Source organism: Falco cherrug, chromosome 9 (assembly GCF_023634085.1).
Source record: "Falco cherrug isolate bFalChe1 chromosome 9, bFalChe1.pri, whole genome shotgun sequence".
NCBI lineage: Eukaryota > Metazoa > Chordata > Aves > Falconiformes > Falconidae > Falco > Falco cherrug.
Window position 1 is genome coordinate 4,776,062 of NC_073705.1, and position 8,076 is coordinate 4,784,137.

At 51.5% G+C, this 8,076-nt stretch overlaps 1 protein-coding gene across 12 annotated transcripts in view; it reads right to left on the reverse strand.

Moving 5' to 3' along the window:
• The window catches only part of RALGPS1 (Ral GEF with PH domain and SH3 binding motif 1), a 120,276-nt gene extending 118,994 nt beyond the window's left edge, over positions 1 to 1,282 (reverse strand). For all 12 annotated transcript variants that reach the window (XM_055721428.1, XM_055721440.1, XM_055721439.1 and 9 more), the window contains exon 1: positions 1,102 to 1,282. The gene's annotated coding sequence lies outside the window, so the exon portion shown is untranslated. The remainder of the gene's footprint in view (positions 1 to 1,101) is intronic.
• Positions 1,283 to 8,076: the final 6,794 nt, after the last annotated feature.

Sequence of the window (8,076 nt, forward strand, 5' to 3'; positions counted from 1 at the left end):
CCCTGTCCTTCGCACACATAAAGAACATCCACCAGGCACAGCACCCACAGGAAACCAAATCTGGCTGTAACCACAACTGCTGGACCTAGAGGGCAGAGATCGCTACGTTCAGTGATAAACTCTTCAAGGCAAGGAAGATCTTTCCACATCTTAACAGGGGTCCAACCCAGATTTTTTTTTTCAGTAATAAATAAAGACAAGAGATTACATAAATTCCATTTTCTCGGGTTCAGAACAACAGACTAGAGACAAAAGGCACACTGCGGCTACACACTTAATTCCAACCACAGTTCTTCCTCCACCACATCCCAAACCCTTGGGAGTACCTAATCCTGCTGAAGCCAGACCAAAAATTATCTGATGTGATTTTAAAACAGGCCGCGGCCAACCAAGGCTCCTCCACGGCCCCTGCACGACGCCGCTCCCACCGCGGGCACGGAGCTGCCCGGTTGATTCGGAAGGTGCAGAGGACATGACCAAACGCGGGGCTTCAGCTGCTCCCCTGCACAGGCGACGCGCCCCCCGGGGAGGCTCCTCCCGCCGCCCCCCGAGCCCCGGGGCGCCCAGCGCCCCCCACACCCGCGCCCCCCGCACCGCGGCCCGACCGGGCTCCCGGCGGTGGCAGCGGCGCTCCCGGGCCCAGCGCCACAACGTCGCTTGGCAGCCGCGCGCCGCCGGGCCGAGGGGCCGCTCCCGAGGGGCCGCCAGCCCGGCTCCGCGGCCTCAAGGCCACGCGGCGCTCAGACGGGCACCCGCCGCCCGCCCCCTGCCACAGCGCGGCGGGGCCCCGGCCCGGCCCAGCCCCCCCCGCGCACCTGCCCGCGGCCGCGCCCGGCCCGCCCTGCCCGAGCGCCGGCAGCTGCCCGCAGGCGGCGCGGCCCTGGCCGGCGGAGGCGAGGGGGGGGCTCTCGGCCGGGCCCGCGCCGCAGAGCTCCGCTCGCGGCACACGCCCGAAGCGGGGACGGCGGCGGGCGGGGGGCTGCGGCAGCGGGAGGGCTCGCAGCCCGCGGGGCGGGAGGGGCGAGCGCGGCCCCCTCGTGCCGGGGCGGGGGCCGGCTCCCACCTGTCCCGGCGGGCACGCAGGGCGCGTCCCCGTCTCACCTGGCCGGGAACGGCTGCGCCCAGCGTCGCCCGCGAGCGCTCTCGGCGCGGGGACCCCGCCGGCACCGGGACGGGGGCGCGCCCACAGCGCCGCAGGCCGCCAGCCCGCCGGACCGAGCCCCCCGCCCGCCGCAGCCGCTGAGGACGAGGCCCAGGCCGGCGGCGGGGGAGCGAGGGGAGGAGCCGGGGCGCGCCAGACTGACGGGCCCGCCGGCCAACCGGCGCTGCGCACGGCAGCGCTGGCCAATCGGCGCGGGGAGGGGCGGGGCGGGAGTGTGCGAGCGCGCAGGCACTGCGCAGAGGCCGTCACCGCCTGCAGGTGCGCGGCGTCTGGCGGTGGGGTCGGGGCCGCGGCGGCGGGCAGGTCTTGGCCGGGCCTGGCCGGAGGTGGTCACGCGCTCGGGCTGGCTGCGGCCGGGGCCCGGCCAGGCGCTCCCTGGGGTGAGGCGGCGGGGTCAGGGCGGCTCTTCAGGCGGGAGGGGGCCGGCGGGCCGCAGCCCCCCGCGGGCGCTCCCGCGGACAGCCGGCCCAGCCCGGCCGCGGAGACGAAATTCCCGTTCTTCCGTCCGGGCAGCACCTGCTGAGGGACGGACCTCGACTCAGAGCAAAGGCTATCTGCCCCCCCCCCCGCCCCCGGCCCCTGGGCGCGGGCCACGGGCGGGAGGCAGCGCCGAGCCCCCGGGCGGGACGGGCCCCGCGGCCGGGCCGTGCACGGTAGCCGGAACGGCGGGAGCGCCCCCGCGCCAGATCCGTCCCGCGCGCAGCCCCAGCTGGGTCCCGCCCCCCCGCGAGCGCGCTGCGGCGGCGGGCGGGGCCGTGGTGCGGTGCGCTCCGCTCCGCCGGCCGGGGCTCGCTGCCAGGACGCGGGGGTGCCCGGGGGTTCCTCGCCGGCTTTGGGAGGGCGCGTGGCGCCCGGAGGACATGCGGGAGCTTTGTCCTTCCAGCCTGCTGGTGACTGAAGGGCTTCAGTGCCTGTCGGGTCCAGAGCGGGTCAGACCCTGCAGATACCCCAGCGAGACGTGTATGAGCTTGCTTTCCAAAGCAGGAAGATTAAATTTGAGAATAAACTATAAACATAATTTTAAACGTAGATTTGGGATCTGCTTGTGAATGCTGATGCTCATGACTCAAACATCCACATTGGAGCCAAATGCACTATATGGAAAGGTGTTTTCTCTACACCCCGCACACAGTGCATGAAGAAGTAAAATTAATGTCATGTGAACCTCCAATCATTTCATAGGCATAGACTATTCAGCAGAGTTTATCCTGTTGGTACTGCTAAGCTACATGCACTTCCCTCTAAAACTAGCATCAGCTCCCACTACGGCATGTGTAAAGGGTTCTCTGGCAAAATGTTTTCCACTCTCCTATATTGCTACGTCAAGACATTAAAACAGCAATTCATGGGCTACAGTCCTCTTTCCAAAAAAAAAAAAAAGTATAGCTCCTTGTATTTCTCAAAAATTTCCCCAAAAAATCTGTAAGCTAGTTACTTCTTATCCTAATACTTACAAGAGTCTCAGAGTTTCTAAACTGCTACTCAAAGTACTGCAAAGTAGTAATGTCCACTGCCTGAACAGGTCTTGTGCATGACAGCAGGACACCCTCTGAAATCCTGGATAAAAACACTGCCTTGCTACGAATGGAATTAATTACTCAGCAGCTGTTCATGTTGAGGGTATCATAATAAACAAAGATTGGAAACTTCTTTTTTAGTTCCTGTTTCAGGTTTCTATGAACAGCACCTTACGTTATCCCTACGTAACTTGTATTTCAAAAAATTGCCCAGCACCCTCTGGTGGAAAAAAAATACATAGACAAGGTTTAGAGTTGTACTGTACTGAGTTTTGTGAAAAGACTGGCAAATTGCATAGCTAAATAATGTAACTTCAGACAATGCCATTAGCCATGTAATTCCCCAAAATTTTAATTAAAGGTTTCTGTCTATAGTTCAACTGATATTCGATTGAACATTCAATTTAATTTTTTCCTAAATTCATGCACAATACAATTGTAATATGCAACTGTATATTGCTAATGAGATGGAGGATCCATGGGATCAGGCTCCATTTTGCCTGCATGATTATTGCTGAAAAAAAAAAAAAGCTATGATATGTCGTGTTCATTGGCTGTTGTAGCATCCCCTCCAGCTGTTTTCAAGAAGTTTGCACTATTAGAAGTTAAACAACCTGGAGTGTGTCTGCATGTACCACAAAGATCGGCTGAACAGAACTGTTCCCTTTTAACCTGAACCAATTATTTTCCTTAGCCTTCTTAACTTCTTTACAAAATCTTTGTCTTCGATCTCCTGCTTTGCTGAAAGTGGTGCTTTATAGGACCTTTTTAACAAGTACTCAGTCTCAGAGTCGTTTTTTTCCCCCGGATGCCGAATTCAGATGCACCAGCAAAGGTGAGAAAAGTTGAGGTATTTCAGAGCATTCATGGAATCAGAATGGTTTGGGTGGGAAGGGACCTTAAAGACCATGCAGTTCCAGCCCCCTGCTGTGGACAGGGACACTTGCCACCACACCAGGCTGCTCCCAGCCCCGTCCAGCCTGACCTTGAGCCCTGCCGGGGCTGGGGCACCCATAGCTGCTCCGGGCAGCCTGTGCCAGTGCCGTGCTGCCCTCAGCATAAAAAAAAATTCTTCCTTATGCACAATCTAAATCTGCCCTCTTTCGATTGACAAATGCTGCCCCATGTCCTGTCACTACAGGCCCTGGCAGAAAATCTTTCTCCATCTTTCTTATAAGCCCCTTTGATATACTGAAAGGCCACGATATGGTTCCCCTGGAGCCTTCGCTTCTCCCAGCTGAACAACCCCAGCTCACTCGGCCATCTCCGCAGCAGAGGGGCTCCAGCCTGGCTGCCTCCAGCCCCGCTCCGACAGGCCCGTGTCCCTGCTGTGCTGGGGCCCCAGAGCTGGACACAGCGCTGCTGAGGGGGTCTCACCAGAGTGGAGAGAAGGGCAGAGCCCCCTCCCTCGCCCTGCTGGACACGCTGCTTGCCGTGCAGCCCAGGGCACGGTTGGCTGGACTGCGAGCACACAGTGCCAGCTCATGTCCAGTGTTTTGTCCGCCAGTACCCCCAGATCCTTCTCCACAGAGCTGCTCTCCATCCTTTCATCCCCCAGCCTGTATTGAAACTGGAAATTATAAATCATTATAAATGGCATTAATAATAGCATTATAAATAGCAAATTATTATATATAGCAAACTATTATATAATTTTTATATATTAATACATAAACATTTATTCTACTGAAATTACAGGCACAGTTTAGGCAAGCAAGTTATACTATGTATGAAAGTAGGAAAAATGAACCAAATGAAAGTAGTTGTCATAAGCAGTTCATGGTTTGTGTCATCTTGGATCAAGAAGTTCTGTTTATTATTTAAAATGATGACCTATTAAGTAGTTTCAATAACCAAACTTTTCTGTGTGTGCATTTGTATGTCAGCATTGCTTGAGACTGATACAGAGCAAATCTTTTTCAGGCTTTACCAAATTAGTGCTTTGGAAATAAGTTACTTTTATTTATGTAATAGAATTATTTTGTTGGACATCTCTGCTGAAATAGCCTAAAGTATTTTCCAAGTTATTAGGGACAAACTCTAAACAAGCAGATAAGTTGAAGTTTAACCACACATACTGTACTATGGCACTGTAATTATTGCCATGGATTGCAACTTTAAACAAATATGAACTACCCAAGGTCGATGGTGTATCTCCAAACAGAGCCAGAGGAAGTTAGAATCCCATGCAGCAAAAATGCAGTAAGGTTAGCTAGAAAAACGGGGGTTAAAGAAAAACCTGAATCATTTCTAAGTGTTGAGTGCAAAGAATATCAGAATTATTCTAATAGTCTAGAGACATTTTTAAAATCTTAAAATAATCTGATATACACCACTACAATTTATCTTATTGCCACATTATCTTCATGTGGACAAAACAGACAAGAAGGGGCCTTTGAAGCTACCAGCCAGTTTACACAGGCGGTTGACCTATGTCATCTCAGAGAGGAGCACAGTGGAACTCCACGTCTTTGTATCAGAAGTTTTTTCCTCTCTATAAAAGGAGAGAAACCCATCTTAAGAAAGACTATTTAGATACTGTGAAGTCTTCTGACGTATTATAAAGAGCTCTTGAAGTGACAGACCCTGTGTTTTACATAGTGTGAAAATCTGGTCGTAACATCATCATTTCAGTTTTATTTGACTACCTTGACAAGTTTTGACTCATTAAACCTACTGTCCTGGTTTCAGCTGGGATAGAGTTAATTCTCCTCTTAGTAGCTGGTGCAGTGCTGTGTTTTGGATGTGGTGTGAGAACAATGCTGATAGAACACTGATGTTTTCAGTTGTTGCTGGGTGACGTTCATACCAAGTCAAGGACTTCTTAGTTTCTCAGGCCCTGCCAGCGAGGGGGCTGGAGGGGCACGGGAGACTGGGAGGGGACGCAGCCAGGACAGCTGACCCAAATTGGCCAAAGGGATATTCCTTACCGTGGGATTTCATGCTGAGTATATAAACTGGGGGAAGAAGAAGGAAGATGGGGACACCTGGCATTGTGGCGTTTGTCTTCCCGAGTACGTGATGGAGCCCGGCTGCCCTGGGGATGGCTGAGCCTGCCTGCCCGTGGGAAGGGGTGAATGAATTCCTTGCTTTGCTTCACTTGTGTGTGTGGCTTTTGCTTTACCTATTAAACTGTCTTTACCTCAACACACGAGTTTTCTCACTTTTACTCTTCTGATCCTCTCCCCCATCCTGCTGCAGAGCAGTGACCGAGCGGCTGCCTGGGGCTTAGGCGCTGGCCAGGGTTAAACCACAACACCTACGAACACAGTTTTCTAATCTTGTTACTTTGGTCATATCCCTTTATAGTTTCCCAAGTCTTCTCTTCCAAAAGCAACTGTGTAAGGTATCTTCGCTTTTAAGGGCTTTTCCATTAACCCTCAGTATCATCTTATCATTGCATTTCACTTATATCTAGCCAGGGTCACTGTCCTTTGCCTGCTTACTATGTTTTCTAACAAGCACCTTTGCACTTTCTCTGATACTGCCTCATACTGATGAATTCTCCATCAGCCTGGCAAAATTGCCTCAAAAAATCATCCTTCAAAGTCCCGCTTTGTTTCAATGCCAGAAGTCGTCCATGGGTGATTGCAAGTTGTCTCTCTGATCAAAACCCTTTTGTCTTTTCCTCTCCTGTCTACATCTGTTGTCTTTTATTTTACACAGTATGGGACTTCTGGGAAAGTCATACAGGAATATGTCTTCCTTTAAGCATGAGTCTGATGTACGGTGCCACGGCAGTACAGACAGACACTTTTTCAGGGCTCTGCACTGCCTTCGTCAGCCTTCTGCTACACTCTGTCCTACAGATCTGCCCTGAGGTATTTTACCCTTTTTCTCTGATGTCAGAACTGAAAATGTTTGGCAGAAATGGAGATCTCTTGTGCCCACTCAGCGTTATTAACTCCTATACATGTAGTTCATATGCAACTAGAAAAAAAGCTCAGTTTGCACAGTGTACATAGAAGTATGAGCCTTCATTAAGAGTACGCCCTTGACCTTGACCAGATACCACTACATTCAGGGACAGGTGACCAGGACCAGTAGTTCACCGCTACCCATAGTGCCATATTTGCATTGTGCTAGAGCTACAGTTTTGTGCTTTTCAAAATAATACAATTTTTCAATGTCCTGGAAAAGATGCAATTTAAAGGAAAGAATGTTTTATTTCATTAACAATTTAAGTTACCTTTACAATTCACAGTACCTCTCATGCTACAGGGCACCTGACCCAGATGCTGCTGCACGCACGATGCATGTGTGTTGCTCTGATGGTGCAAAGATATACACTCTGTTCTCACTGGAAACCGCATTTCCAGAAACACCAGACATGTACCACTTCTATGTGAAAGAAGTTCCATGTTACTTTCCCTTCCCCCATCGCTCCCAAGAAGTTTGGTGCCCTTTGGAACAGTGTCTGTTCTAAAGGGTAAATTTATCTAGAACTCCGTAACTTGGATTGTACTTGCATAGCGTTGTAAGCAAAATACAGCCTGTTTGTTTTGCTTGACTAAAGCAAGTACAAAGCAGCCAGCCGTATCACGGAGGCCACTTTCCACTTGCCTTCAAACAGAAATCACTGATACAGGGGCCTGTTACCGATGCTGCGCTGCGGTGCAGCCCCCTCTGCCTACTTGCATGCTAAAAGTGATTTCCACAAGGTGCCCAGTGTGGTGTGACATCTGCACCAGCATCCCGCCCACAGGCTGTCTGCTGTAAACAAATCCACCATGCTTATAACACAGCTGCTGAGGGTCATGTCAGCTTACACTCTTCCCAGCTCACAAGTGTGCACAGGGAGCAGCTACATCTGCTTCTGCTGCTGGGGGGGGTAGAAATGTGTAACAAAGGAAACACAGCAAATATTTTCTGAAGGAACTGGTGAGCAGCTTGGCTTTTAAAGTTAACTGCATCAAGTTCCACAGACACAACCAATCTTATTTCTACCCACAATGGTGACCTGCAGGATGAAAGACTTCTACCAACCAAACCAAACCAAGGTGTGGAGGGGAGTGTAAGTATGCTGGGTTCTGTCTCTGCTCTCAGGGTAAAAGCAACATCACATTTACTCTTCTCCTAACAGTCACGTCTTGTTTACCCAGTTCTGCATCGCTTTTCAGACCTTAGTAAGCAAGGGGATTTGAACAGATGTTTTGCTAAAACAGTCATTCTGAATCTGCCCACCAGGGTCTCAGGGGACCAGCCAGCTAACCACCACCCCCCAAAACCCCACAGCCGGCCAAGATAATGATACCCTTCAGCTGCATTAGTGTTACACAAATACACCCTCTGCTGCCCTGTGAGTTCAAAACTCATTTAAATTTAATTCAGCTTTATTACAGAACAAAAGTCTTTGCTGGCATACATCTGATACACAATGGAAAACTGGCAACAATG